General features: G+C 37.3%; 1 protein-coding gene across 1 annotated transcript in view; it reads left to right on the forward strand.

The window, feature by feature from the left end:
- The window catches only part of LOC126376243 (TWiK family of potassium channels protein 9-like), a 406,126-nt gene that overhangs the window by 38,886 nt on the left and 353,213 nt on the right, over nt 1-14,027 (forward strand). The gene's annotated exons all lie outside the window — the stretch shown is intronic.

Below are 14,027 nucleotides of genomic sequence, written 5' to 3' on the forward strand. Positions count from 1 at the left end.
CTCTTGTAACGACTACTTACTTACATCAGTAAGTAGTAACCGCGACCGACGGCTTAACGAGCCTTACAAAGCACAGATCATCTTAGTTTTGGACAATCAGATGATCAGCCTGTAATTGCCTAACCAAACTAGGGATCACACAGTGATTTTTGTAATAGATTATTTTTTAATAATTATCCTTAAGGTGGTAACATTTTTCTGTAACTCTCTTCCTGTGCAACCATAATACAGTGTGCATCGTTCCATAACTGCCTCGGAGTTTTAATAATAAAAACCCTAGCAAGTGCCTCCCTCAAGACATATACACTATTAGGATTCACTCACCGCCCATCAAGTTGTATTTTGATTAATAACTACGTCAAAGAAACAAATTGGTGTACTTTATTGTGTTCATCAAGTATCAAATCATCTTGCCTCTTCTGTCCTCGAAAATGTTCAATATTTGTCATTTTTTCTTTACCCTTTCTACCATTTCCTTATTAGTAAGTTAACTTTCTGTCCAATTTATTCTGTCCTTTATCCTCTCAAACATAACATATAGCATGACCCCTGTATCTACCAAAGGTAAGGCAGATGTATGCCATTAACCGGGCACAAATGCTGGAAACCACGTGATATCAATTATATATGATCCAAACATAATTTCAAACTCATAAAGTCGAATTCAGTGGTTTAGAGCTAGAACTGGGATTTGAACCCGTGATACTACGATGTCTAAGTCACGCGTTCTGCAAACAGGGCCATCACGGACTTAGGATTCATCTTCTATAATTATGTATAGTTATTAAAAAGGCTTCATAAAAAACCAGCGTTAATAATCCGACCAAATTCAAAATATTTGCAGCATTCAAATAATATTTAATCAAGAAAAAATTGTAAGTCATCAGTATGCATACCTCATCAGGCGATTTGGTTCCAAATCCGATTCCAGAGGTCCAACATGATTGGTGGGTTTGACCCTCAAGGTAACGTCAGTGGCTGAATATAAATAAGGTCCCTTAATTATGTCAAATAAGGATAAAGTAAGGATAACTAAATATTTGTTAAAATTGCAATATTTCTTTTATAAAGGCCGTATAGAAATATGACTCACCACCTGTCATGTTGGTCTAACAGAAAGCTCGGTACGGTGTGGGTACATACCCGCGGTTGTGTGCAATTGCGTTCCCGTATCCCCGCCACAGGGCGGCAAGGAGGAACACCGTTGGGTTTTAGTGGGTATACCGGGTGGCGACACCCGGGGAGTCCCACATAACCACGTCGTCGTCCCCGGGCGGCGTGGTATGCGTAATGCATTTCCCAACGTTAAAAAAAAAAAACGGTGTGGGTACATAGTTCATCTTGCGAGGGATGTGCCTCTGACTGCCCCAATAGGCTAGTTTCCAACTAGTCAAATGAAGCAATCAAAACAAAAAAAAACAAAGTCAAAACACGTAATTACTATGGAATTTGTTTGAAAAAACACACTGTGACGTCATAGAAAAATGTCATAAAATGTCTTACTTATTATTAATACGTATTTCTTGATTAAAATTCATAAAATAAGTAAAATAGAAAAAAGAAAATGTTTTTCGTTAGTTTTAGATCTGTCTTTATTTAGTAAGTAATCAGAATTTCATAATTTATCTTCAACCTACTACACGACCCAATTGGGATATAATCGTAAGCTTAAGTTTTGTTCTCTTGTTGTAAGGATGTGAATGTTGACACCCTTGAAACTTGCCTGAAGAAAATGCTTACAATTAGTCAGGATACGATTACGACGACCCGATTACTCTAGCCATAGAGGCGGTCAATTAGCTTGCGACAACAAATACTTCAGAACGATTTCCTTCATTCAGCGCTTACCGCTGCGCCCACTAGTGTCGATTAAATCATTCAAATATAATTCTCGCGGACGACACCCTGACACTTCCCTGTGTTTCGGCGCGAACCTCGGCTCAGGGCGAGTGTCTTAAATTTTGTACTGGGTGAGAGCCCAGCAGTTACTATAAGTCACGTTTTAAAACAAACAGTCGACCTCGCCGTGTGATAAACTCAAACTCTATAATATCTTTCTTCAGTTGGTAACATACTTAGTTTACACTTTGAATCGTCAAACAGGGGAATTACAAACGCCGAAACGAAGCAATTCATCTGAAAAAGCAATATTGCTACTTGACATTAATTGTTGACATTGCATACTTACTTATATAGGCGCAAAGGTCAAATAGCAAAATTGCTTTTTAAATGAATTGCTTGAATATGTGCTTTTTAGCTCATCAGGGCTATTAAAATCATGAAATCAGAACGAAAAGCCTTTCGGATGGTTTTAATATGCATAATTGTATACAAATGCTTTGTAATAAGTAGCTTACACAATTGTAATACATTTTAATATTAAACGTCCAACATTACGATATCAATACAAATTATAATAAGTAGGTAACCTTGATGCGGACCATTTGTACTGAATTCGTATAATTTTCATAATGGAAATGTATTCCCTGGGTGTTGAATAACTACAGAGCTTTGAGCTTTCACATCGTTTACGATCCGGCATCGTCGATACAACGTCTAGACTCCTAATAAATAGGCGATGGAGTTGTGTCAACACATCTGACTAATAGATCAGATAGAAAGGAAAGAAGAAAAAATATATTATAAAATTACGCCAAACATAGTAACAATACAAAACCCGTTATACCGTTTTTTACGAAGTCCGCTTACCTAACCTGAAGATTTGACAGGTCCGGTTTTTTACAGAAACGACTGTCTGTCTGACCTTTCAACGCGCGAAGGAAAAATCAGCTCAATATTAGGTTAGGTCACATGCCTTCGAAATGCAGTTCTCGGGAATGCGGCTTTCCTCGCGATGTTTTACTTCACCGCTGAGCACGTGATATTCATTCATGATCCTAACATGAATTGGAAACCAATTCAAAAATCATTGGTTTAGGCCTATGTTAGGATTCGAACCTGCGATCTCAAATTGAGAGTCAAGCGTTCTAACAACTGGGTTACCACGGCTCATCAACTCAACTTACAGAAAATGATGCCTGATTAAAAATAATGCGGTGGTGGTAATCTGATATAATAAACGCCATTCATAGAACAACACGAACTTTCGACGAATCGGATTGAACCATATTTGAGTTTTACATTGCGCACTGACTTTTATAGTGCGCGTATGTCAATTTGAAATATTTATTTTTAGATAAGTTAATTGTTTTAGATGAAATTGAACCCTCCTGGGCCAAAAAATAATTATAAAATGCTAATCTTAAATAAACATCATTTTTTGTTTTGACGCATTTACATAAATTGAAAATTACATACTAAATAAAAACCCTGATATAGTATATTCTATACGAACAATCAAACATTATATCTGGGTGTCTATTCGGTCTTATCGGTTTTGTGCAGCTTTCACATCGTTTACGGTCCGGTCCATTCGTAAATTATACCGAAAATGTTCGCATTTATTCATGTTTAAAATTTCGGCTGAATAGTTGGCGTGTGACGTGACATGATGTTTGACACTGTGTGATTATAATTGACGACCTGTGTCAAAATTATCCCAACAAAAACATTTTCATGTAAAATGTTATCAAGACGAAATCATATCGATTGAAATATCAAAAAGTTAAAACACATAATAACGGGTTCTTTTAAAACCGCGTTTAAAATAAGGATATGAGACTCCCGATATTAGATAGAATTTCGATAGTGTTTTTTACAAAAATTTAATTACGAAAAACTCAACACACACAACAACTCACGATTATACATACGATTAGTAGTGTAATCGTATTTAAAGTTTGATCACGGGTTTTATGGTAACCGTGTTTTAGATTTATTTGTCAAAACTTAGCAACTATTAAAATTAATCCATAAATATAATTGTTATGAAAGTAAGTTACCTTAATAACTCGATGATGACTTAAAAAAATGACAATGCTATTGGTATGATAATAAGACTAAAAATAATTAAAACACATAATACCGGGTAACACATAATCTAACCGCGTAATTATCTTTGAGTTGGAGAGGAGTCCACTCGTATTTCATCAGTTGTCCCGAGATCAGGGCACTTACAACAGTGTTGAAATATCGGGAGTCTCACATTCCTGATAATAACGTGGTAAGAACCCGGTATTATGTGTCATAATTACGATAACCGTGTAAACCTTAAACAAAGCTAAAAATATCTGTAAGTATCTTTGAATTGCCTTGATTTACAACTTATTACATGTTAATTACAACTTGATGAAAAAAGGTCTTTATCAGACGGACAGACATACGGACGGTCAGACGGACATACCAAAGAACAACAAAGCGATCCTTAAAAGGTGTCTTTATCTATCAAGGTTCGAAATCCTAAAAAAAAACACGATAGAAAAAGTTCTAACTAAATCAAATCTTCTTCTATCGTGTGGGTTGTGAGATGTACTACCAACCTCATCAACCCTGGTGTCAGAGTTATTATTGAGTCGCCAAAGGCCCCTGTCGTGACTCATGTAACGACTACTTACTTACATCAGTAAGTAGTAATTCGCTCAACCACTGGACCACGGAGGCCGTTATCTAAATCAAATGAATAATTCTGACACGATGCAATATTTCATGTAACCAATATTCCGCAATTTCAATAACGTATGTTGTTCCTAAAAACATAACCTCTGTTTATTTACATGGTAAAATATTTTACAGAATATATTTTTTTTACAAGCCACAAATAAAAAATCTGACAAGTGCGAGGGAGGGTACGGTGAGGGTTCTGCTACCAAAATTATTTAATATTTACTTTATTATTCCAAAGATATAATATTTTATACTTATCTTTATTTTTTCATTATTTAAGAAATGAATGATGGACAGACCACCTGTCACCATGTGTAGCACATTTTTTTTTTTAATCATCAGTAGTTTTGCCACAGATGGCATTAACTACTTGGGCGGACAAATGGGGAGTGCTGAAGGCTCTCACCCGGTACAACGAACGTTTAAGACATCAGGCCCGAGGGTGCCCAGTTGGGCGCGAACCTCGGCTCAGGGCGTCGTCGGAGAGGAAAAATATTTGAAAAAATTAATAAACCCTAGTGTGTCGATAGCAATAAGCGCTGATTGAGGGAATGTTATCCCATCCAACTTAGGATTTAGTATGAAATGTGGCGGCAAGTCAGCTCTGCGCAACCTATTAGGAATTATAGGCGTGAATTTACGTATGTATGTATATGGGATTGTCGACTGTCTATATTCGTTTGCAACTTAGCCAATACCCCAGCAGATCTAACATGCACAACGTGATAAAATTTTATCACGGTCATTTTATCGATTTTGACGATATATGTCGTTTTTTCGATTGGTGCAACCGTAAAAAAACTTCCTTTCAGTAAAGCGAACCCCGTGAAAAACGGGATAAAGGTTAAGTTGATGTAGATTTAAGTTGTGTTGCCTACTTTACCTTTCAACAAAGGATCTCTAAAAAGACCCGTTGAAGATTTTACGAGCAGAAAACAAATTGGACAAAATCATGCGCACACTGGAAAGAAAGCTATAAAGTTTAGGATGTAAATAATAAAATCGACCGTGTGTAAACGCCCCTCTCTCGGCCTAAATACTTCAGCCTACTCTGCACTTATTGAAATACTTACTGGTCTATTGCTGTGGATTTGCTCGAATACTCGCAGTTTCGACGGGATTCGAATTCTCGTTTGCAGTTAGAGTTTTGCTATGGAGTTTTATTTTAAAATTATATGCGGGATTAGGAGTACATGAAATGTGCATTGTTTAAGTACTTTTTCACATAAATTAACGATGCTTCACAGTCGTTTCGACTACAGCGACAGCAGCTAGTGGAATCTCTATATCTATAACATAACATAAGCTCACAACTATATACCAATTCGGGTAGTCAGAGATGCAGTCATGAGCAATAAAATGTACCCACTTTAGGATTCTGTCGCACTAACATGTTTGTCATTTAGTGAGACCTACAGTTCAATTTGTCAAAAAAGTTAATGTGACATGGTACCAAAGTGTATACATATTACTGCTCGTGACCGTACATCTGTAGCAAGATGAACTAAGTACCTACGTCTCACCGAGTTTTCTGTTAGACCAACGTGATCAGCGTGAGCCGTATAGCTGTCTGAAATGGACGAGCCAACTTAGGGTGGTATTAATAAACTAATCTCAGCTGAGACTGCCCTCAAGATCAGGCTCAAGTCCTTGTTTTATTAAGAACTGTCATATTGACATAATCTTGAGAGCAGTCTCAAAGCTGAGATTAGTTTATTAATACCACCCTTCTCTCTCTCTCTCTCTCTATTTAAGAGCCGCGCTCTTGTCGGTGGAGTAATCGCCATTCCTCTCTTCTTCCCGCCAAAACCTTCACCTCCCGATACGACACGACCTGCACCTTCTTTTTTTATTTGTTTCATAAATGTTATCCTAGGTCTACCCCTTCCTCTCTTCCCTTCAATTTTTCTTATAAATGAATCGGTTCTCTATAGTCTTCAATATGGTTCTCTTTTCTTTAAATCTTTCCAGCACTTTTTCATTTGACACCATTACCACCCTTAGTGAGTGCATTTAAGATAATAACTCATTGGTGCAAATCCGGTACCGGCGTTCGAACCGCACTCCTCGTTTGAGAAACAAGCCGGTGTAGTACGGTCACGAGCACTAATATGACATGTATACACTTTGATACCATGTCACATTAACTTTCTTGGAAAATTGAACTGTAAGTCTCACTAAATGTCAAATATGTTAGTGCGACAGAGTCCTAAATAGGGTACATTATATTGCTCCTGACTGTACACCTCCTCTATTGCTGACTACCCCAATTCGGATAATTATAGTTATGAGCTATGTTTATTGGAAGCATTATGACGATATAAACGTAATAAGACTGTATCTTAAAAACATTATCCCAACATAAGCTAGCTTAGAACAGCGTGCATAGCTTAAAGTGCTTAGTTAGTGGCTTGGCGGCCATAAATTCTTTATATTGCCGGCTTAATTTAGTACCGAGACTGGCTTAATGGCTTAAACTTAAGTGGCAGGGAGATCTTTTACGAGGTGACTCCACAATTTGATTTACTTGAAAAATGAGTCTTAATGCACTTATGGAGTGCTTGAGAGCACTAAAGTTGAGTTCGAAGTGCACTAAGGTTGGTTTTTGCCGAAGGGATCTTGAATTTTTTATTAAGTAACTACTTGACTCAAGATACCTAGTTTTAGAGCGAACGGAGTGAAGAGCAAATTCCTTTAAAGCGACTCAATATTAACACTTTCTTACTTTTAGTTTTTAAGGTTTCTAGAGAAAGATAATAATATAGCATGGTCGTCACATCACTAATTTAAGAGCCACGCTCTTCTCGGTGTAGCACTATCCATTCTTAAATCTCCATTTAGGCAACTAAGGCTCATACAATAATATACCTTAACCTAAGTATACACACAATATTATAATTAAAAAACCAAACTATTTAGGGAGTGTATTATTAGGAGACTTAACAAAAATATCAACTTGTTAAGACGCTTCGATTGAAGTATGTCTGAAATCTGTTGGTGGAGGAGTCAATACGTCCCCACGTATTGACTCATTGTCCTTTCCTGTTATCAGGGGTGAGGTAAATGAAGGTCGGAAGAGGGGCGGAGGGTGTCCCTCCTATTCGTAGTATTATTGTTTATTCTGTAATATAACCTTTCTAATGAATATTTCTGTTCTAGCATAATAGATAGTGTAATTAACACAATGCCTAGAGTAAAGCCGTCCGTTGTAATTACTGTGATGAAGGTTAGGTAATATAATTATCCTAATTTCATTTACGTACCTAATGATGATCGTTCGTGTTTCTAATTATCACGTGACTTGTGTATTAGTAACATACATACCGACATAAAAAAGTCCGTTTATCTAACCTGAAGATTTGACAGGTCCGCTTTCTTACAAAAGCAACTGCCTTAACCTTCTAATCCGTGAAGAGAAAACCATTTCTTGTTTTATCCTTCTATCATATTATAATATTTTCCTTCTTTGCTGAGTCCGTGATAAAAAATTAACACGTTAACTGTGTATGAACCACTCATGAGGCAATTAATTTGAAACTCAAACGTGCATGACCCATATGTGGGGCACATTTTTTCTTGCTTGAAAAATAACATTGCCCGTGAGGGGTTGATATCAAAATTTTAGTTACACAGTGAACGTGTTAAGATCGAAACATCGTTGGTTTAACCCCGTGTTGGGACTCGAATCTGCGACCTCAAAGTGAAAGTCAAGCGTACTTCTGGATGGGCTACGATGGCTCGCCTCCTGTGAAATGGGGCTTAAACGTGGCTGGCATTTAAGTGAGTGGTTTGAGCGTTGGGCTCACGATCCAGAGCCTCAGGTTCAAATCCCGGTGGGGACATATCACAATAATCACTTTGTGATTCCTAGTTTGGTTAGGACATTACCGGCTGATCACCTGATTGTCCGAAAGTAAGATGATCCGTGTTCGGAAGCCGCGTTAAGCTGTTGGTCCCGGTTACTACTTACTGATGTAAGTGAGTAGTTGTTACATGAGCCATGTCAGGGGCCTTTGGCGGCTCAATAGTAACCCTGACACCAGGGTTGATGGGTTTGGTAATCCACAATACAATACAATACAAATACACTTTATTGCACCAAAATAAAAATAAATAATTACAAAAAGTCTCTTAACTAAGTACAAAAAGTAAAAGTAATCCACCTTACAAACCACACGGTAGAAGAAGAAAAACGTGGCTGGCGAGAGGATTGGGTGAATATACACACTACTGCTTTTCTCTATCTCTTTGAGGATACGGGCATGATATTATTTATTTATTATTTGTGCTCACCGGCAAAGGAGCACCCTAATCGTCATTTAATACAGTGCGGAGCCATAATATCAAAATTAAATGTCACAGTTTTGATAAATGATACATCCGAGGAAACAGAGATGTCTATTAAAGTTTATATTTATGTTGTTTACGGTATTTGGAACACGAGTACCTATTACTGTGATGTTGGATAAAAAAAATCTTTATTGCAAGTAACCGTTGACTCAAATTTCTAGTACATTTTTTTAGGTTTACGCGGTTATTATCATAATTAAAACAAATAATAACGGGTTCTTACCTTTCTTCTTCTTCTTTGTTACATTTGACATTTAAACGCGGTAAGAACCCATTATTATGTGTTTCAAACTAGTGTTAGTATTAAATAAAAATAACAGAACAAAATCAAAAGCGCAAAGTAATTTTTGTAATATTTCCCCACTTCCAGATCGTGAGCCTAACGTTTTTTTTTGTTAACGGCCTCCGTGGTCCAGTGGTCAACCGCCGTTAATGACAATGAGTTTATATTACAATTATTCACGTTAAAACAATAATAATCTGCCAACCCCAATACGGATTATAGGAGTAAGTACAGTCTGTCCATCTGTAAAAAAACCCGTCCACGCGTTCTGTACGAGTGGTTAGACAGCCATTGGGAAAGAAGCGGAAAATCCAAGATAATCTGTTGGCAACACGGTTTCGAAATTTGGCCGAGAGTTTTACATGTAAATGATTTTATACCGTGTAAAACTCGGCTGTGAAAGAATTTTGATGTACCCGTGTAATTTAAGGGTATTATTGCGAAGGGGCTGTGTGTTTTTATTTATTTTCAGTTGTAAAAAAGAACATGGAAATATGATGCCGTAAATGTTTATAATATTATTTGCGTACGGTAAAAGTTCTCTTTACATGAATTCTTTAGGTACATTTACATATATACACCCACAGGAATTCATGCCAGTAATCCCTAAAGGGGTGGGCAGAGCCACGACCTAAAATGGCATAGCATCACGCCTGTTTCCCAGGGGGGTAGAGGTGTATAGTATATATATACAATTATACATCTATATAAAATACATAGAGTGGGTATATACCCACTGTGGTCCTAGCCGGGATTCGAACCTGTGACACTTAGATATATGTCACACGTTCTCGGATCAGGGCGGTTAAAAAGGCCACATAGAAACATTCATCTAAAAAAAATGAAAATTGACATTTGCGCATAAAAAGTAAGTGCGCAATGCAAACAAATGTCAAACAGCAATATTGCTTTTCAAGATGAATTGCTTTGATGTGACCTTTTTAACCCCCCAGGGCCACCAAAAATTTATTTTACGATGGTAATACCTCTGACTAACCTATTTGTATAAAGTAAGCTTATGTCAGTATTAATTAAAAAAAAGGATCCAAACCAAACACGTCCCAAAAAAATCGGATTCATCAGTTCAGATTAGAACGCCTAGTATACTCACTTCTAATCCACTTAGAAAGTATTACCTAAATCCAAGGTCTACAATTACAGGGGATCAGTTCAAACTAGATTTGTTTCAGACCTCAACTAACTGTAGGGACATGCTTTTGATAAGCCAAAGCCACACACAAAGACCCTCTCTTGCATACATACATAGCATATAATATACGTGCCACTGCTGGGCATAGGCCTGCCCTAAATCGGCTGGAGGGGAAATGGAGCATCTGTGAAGATTTTAATAAGAGTGGAAGAGGCGAAAGTGGTCTGTCAGCATGTGGAATTCCGTCTCTGCCTATCGCAAGGGGAATTAGGCGTGATCTTATCACTATATCACTATTCAATTAATTCTGACGCTGAAAACCTTATATGCTCTTCAAATGTTCTGAAAAAAATTGAATTGCTCTTACAAGCAAACTGGAATCCGTAGCAATCTTGCCTTTCGTAGCCGTCGTAGCACATTGCTACACGTATCGTAGCGATTTCTACGGTAACCCTTCACTTCAATTTTAGTAACAAATCGAATTTGTATTACAAATATTTGGATGTCATAATTATCTATTACATACATACATAAACTCACGCCTGTTTCCCACCGGGGTAAGCAGAGACTATGGAATTCAATTTGCCTTAACCTTTTATTATTATTATTATATTATTGAGTATCTATGAAATCATCTGGAGTCTGTTAGTGTTACTATTAAGCCGCTAAGGCTCCTAACATGACTCATGTAATGGGTCCCTACTTAACAGCTGATAAACCTGTCACCATACAGTTCATGTGAACAAACGCCATAAATAAGTTGGACGCGGTAATTATCTCATATCAACGCGTTAATTACTGAACTCGATCAGAAATTACATCACAAATTAATACTATAGTTTACAAATGGAAACGTGAGATGGAGTCGTGCTCAGCAAATGAGCAATCGGTAAATGTTGAACTGCAAAATCTGATTACCCACGCACATTGCAATTTTGCCGGGTGTTAGTGACATCGTAATGAAAACTTTGAGGGAAGATTCAGATTATGATTCTGTTTCAACATCAAATAGAATAATTTTTCAAGTATGGAACTGGGGGGGGGGGGTTAAAATGGCCACATCGAAGCAATTCATCTAAGAAAGTAATTTCATTTGCGCATATAAAAGTAAGTGCGCAATGGAGATAAATGTCAAATAGCAATATTGCTTTCTTAGATGAATTGCTTCGATGTGGCCATTTTAACCCTCCTGAAAATAGTAAAAAAAAACACTAGAAACGAAAAAAAAGTTGAAGTCATTTATTATCTTCTAATTGCTTTTTTGAAACACATGCATTATAGTACATATATAGTCCCCCTTGTCGGACCCGACAACGGCGACCTCAGTCTCTTCTGTCGTGCGCTCGAATGTGACTGGCAAAGCCAAACTTTGTTCTGAAAACCCGGTCACATTGGAGGCAGAATCTACTAACAATATTACATAAACACGGATCGAATTGATAACCTCCTTCGTTTTTGAAGTCTTGAACAATGGCAAAAGCTTTCACTGAAGAGAAAAAAAAACGAAAAGGAAAACGAAATAAAAACCTCGCTATTTCCTCGGCCAAACTATTTCTTCGGAAGGAAACATATTTATTTTAACACAACGAAGTAACTTTGCATTCTGTGTGGCAATGTTACTGAATTCTTTAACAGTAAAAAGCACTGTCCACTGCCTGCGCTTGTTTATTTATACAACGAGATTTGCGTATCTGTCTGCTTCGGGATCTGTTTACTATTGGTTCTCGAAGGAACGGAAGAAATGGGAAATGTGTTTCTTTTTCAACAAAGAGCAATGCTTAAAAATGTATGGACGTAAAACCCAAAATCGATTGTCGCGGATCACGATGCCACTTATTTAGTCATTATGATTTATTAAGCCTGTGAAAGTAAGACATAAAATTGTGTAACTATGTTACCTACTGAATAAAGATATTTTTGAATTTTAATTTGAATCTCTGTAGTAAGGTCTCAATAAACGAGGTCTGGAGACTCGACAAGCCTCACAGGCTTTGCTCTTTGCCTGTTCCAACCGAGTCTATCTAATTAAACAGCCCGTCTCTTGGGAAAGTATTTAAAAGAATTTAATTTGTGTAATTGCTTACAAAGCTTAATAATGCTCACGAATTTCAATTTGAATTAATATCTACCAGTCATTGGCCCCGATTCCTGCAGACACCTTCTAATTTTATTTTAAGTTGTATCCGTCATTTTCTTATCCACCGAAAAGGAAAGGGACGGATGATTGTCAACATGTTAATTTTAAAACGAATGAATAACCCGGGCGATTAAAATAGGCATCTCGCTGGTATGCAATCCGTTTGATGTGCTGTCTACTTAATTCTGTCGGTTTATTGGCCGATGTAAAATTTTTAGACGGTTGTTTCAGATTTCTGCTTAAAATTGACGTGTATTCCATAAATTTGATGCCTGTCTATTAACCGTCCCTTTCTTTTTCAACGGATCAGATAATTACAGGTATAACTTAAAATATAATTAGAAATTAACACCATCATCAGGAATTAGCATCATTAATTATATTGGTCTTTGATTTTAGTTTCATACAAGACCCGGCCTCAGGAGGGACAGAGACATCTTCTCTGCCCTCCACTGGGGCAAATACCGTTCGGCGCGTCCTTGCCGCGGGGGTTAGCGCCTCTTACTTCAGTAGGCCGGAGCGAGATAGCGGCTGAGTTCGGATAGGGGCCCAGACCTACAGGGTATATCTTAGAACCCTTGCCCAGGGATACGGGTGAAGACCACAACGGTAGTCGTGAACTTTTGTATGTAGAAGTATGATCAGATAGTATATATAATAATATAGTTGCCTAATTTCTAGGTTATTGTTTGTATATTTATTTAACATATAATATTGATTTTTTTTTAATTCATTTATCTATTTTATTATTATTTTTTTTATTATTTTTTTATTTTTTATTTTTTTATTATTATTATTATTATTATTTTTTTTATTATTCACACACAGACATGTCTCGCTCTGGTAGTTGCTCTGAGGATAGTGGCGCTAATTATCTCTCTTGTTCTGATTCGTCAGATGTTAGTTTCCATAGCACAGTAACTCCTCTTTCTGAATCTTTAAATTCTAGTTTCCAGGCTTTTCCAAAAAATTTCAACGTGGTACATATTAATGCGCAAAGTGTACCTAGTCATTATCCCGACATGCTAGCCTCTTTTAGTGTAAAAAACTTGGATGCCATCCTCATTTCCGAATCGTTTCTGAAGCCCGGCCTCTCTTCATCATTATATCCTATCCCTGGGTTCCAGCTAATTCGGAATGACCGTATTGGATGTCGCTGTGGCGGGGTGGCCATTTATTTGCGCGGCCAAATCCCGTATAAAATTATTAGTAAGTCTCCGCCTGAATATTCGGGCTCGGCTGAACATCTCTTCCTGGAGGTGTCCTTATCGCACGTAAGGGTTCTCTTGGGGGTCTTCTACTCTCCTGACAGAGGCGTTAACTATTTTCCTGGTTTTGACGGTCTCCTTCAAGAGTTTGTCCCATTGTATCAACATACATTGATATTAGGGGACTTTAACACGTGCCTTTTGAAGAACGATTCCCGTTCCCAACAACTTCGCTCTATAGTTGAAGGTGCTAATCTGCATATCCTGCCGTCTAATTCTACTCATCATGTTCCGAACTGTGTCCCGTCCTTACTTGACCTTTCAATAGTGTCCTCT

This window comes from Pectinophora gossypiella, chromosome 20, assembly GCF_024362695.1.
Source record: "Pectinophora gossypiella chromosome 20, ilPecGoss1.1, whole genome shotgun sequence".
In the NCBI taxonomy this organism is placed as follows: Eukaryota; Metazoa; Arthropoda; class Insecta; order Lepidoptera; family Gelechiidae; genus Pectinophora; species Pectinophora gossypiella.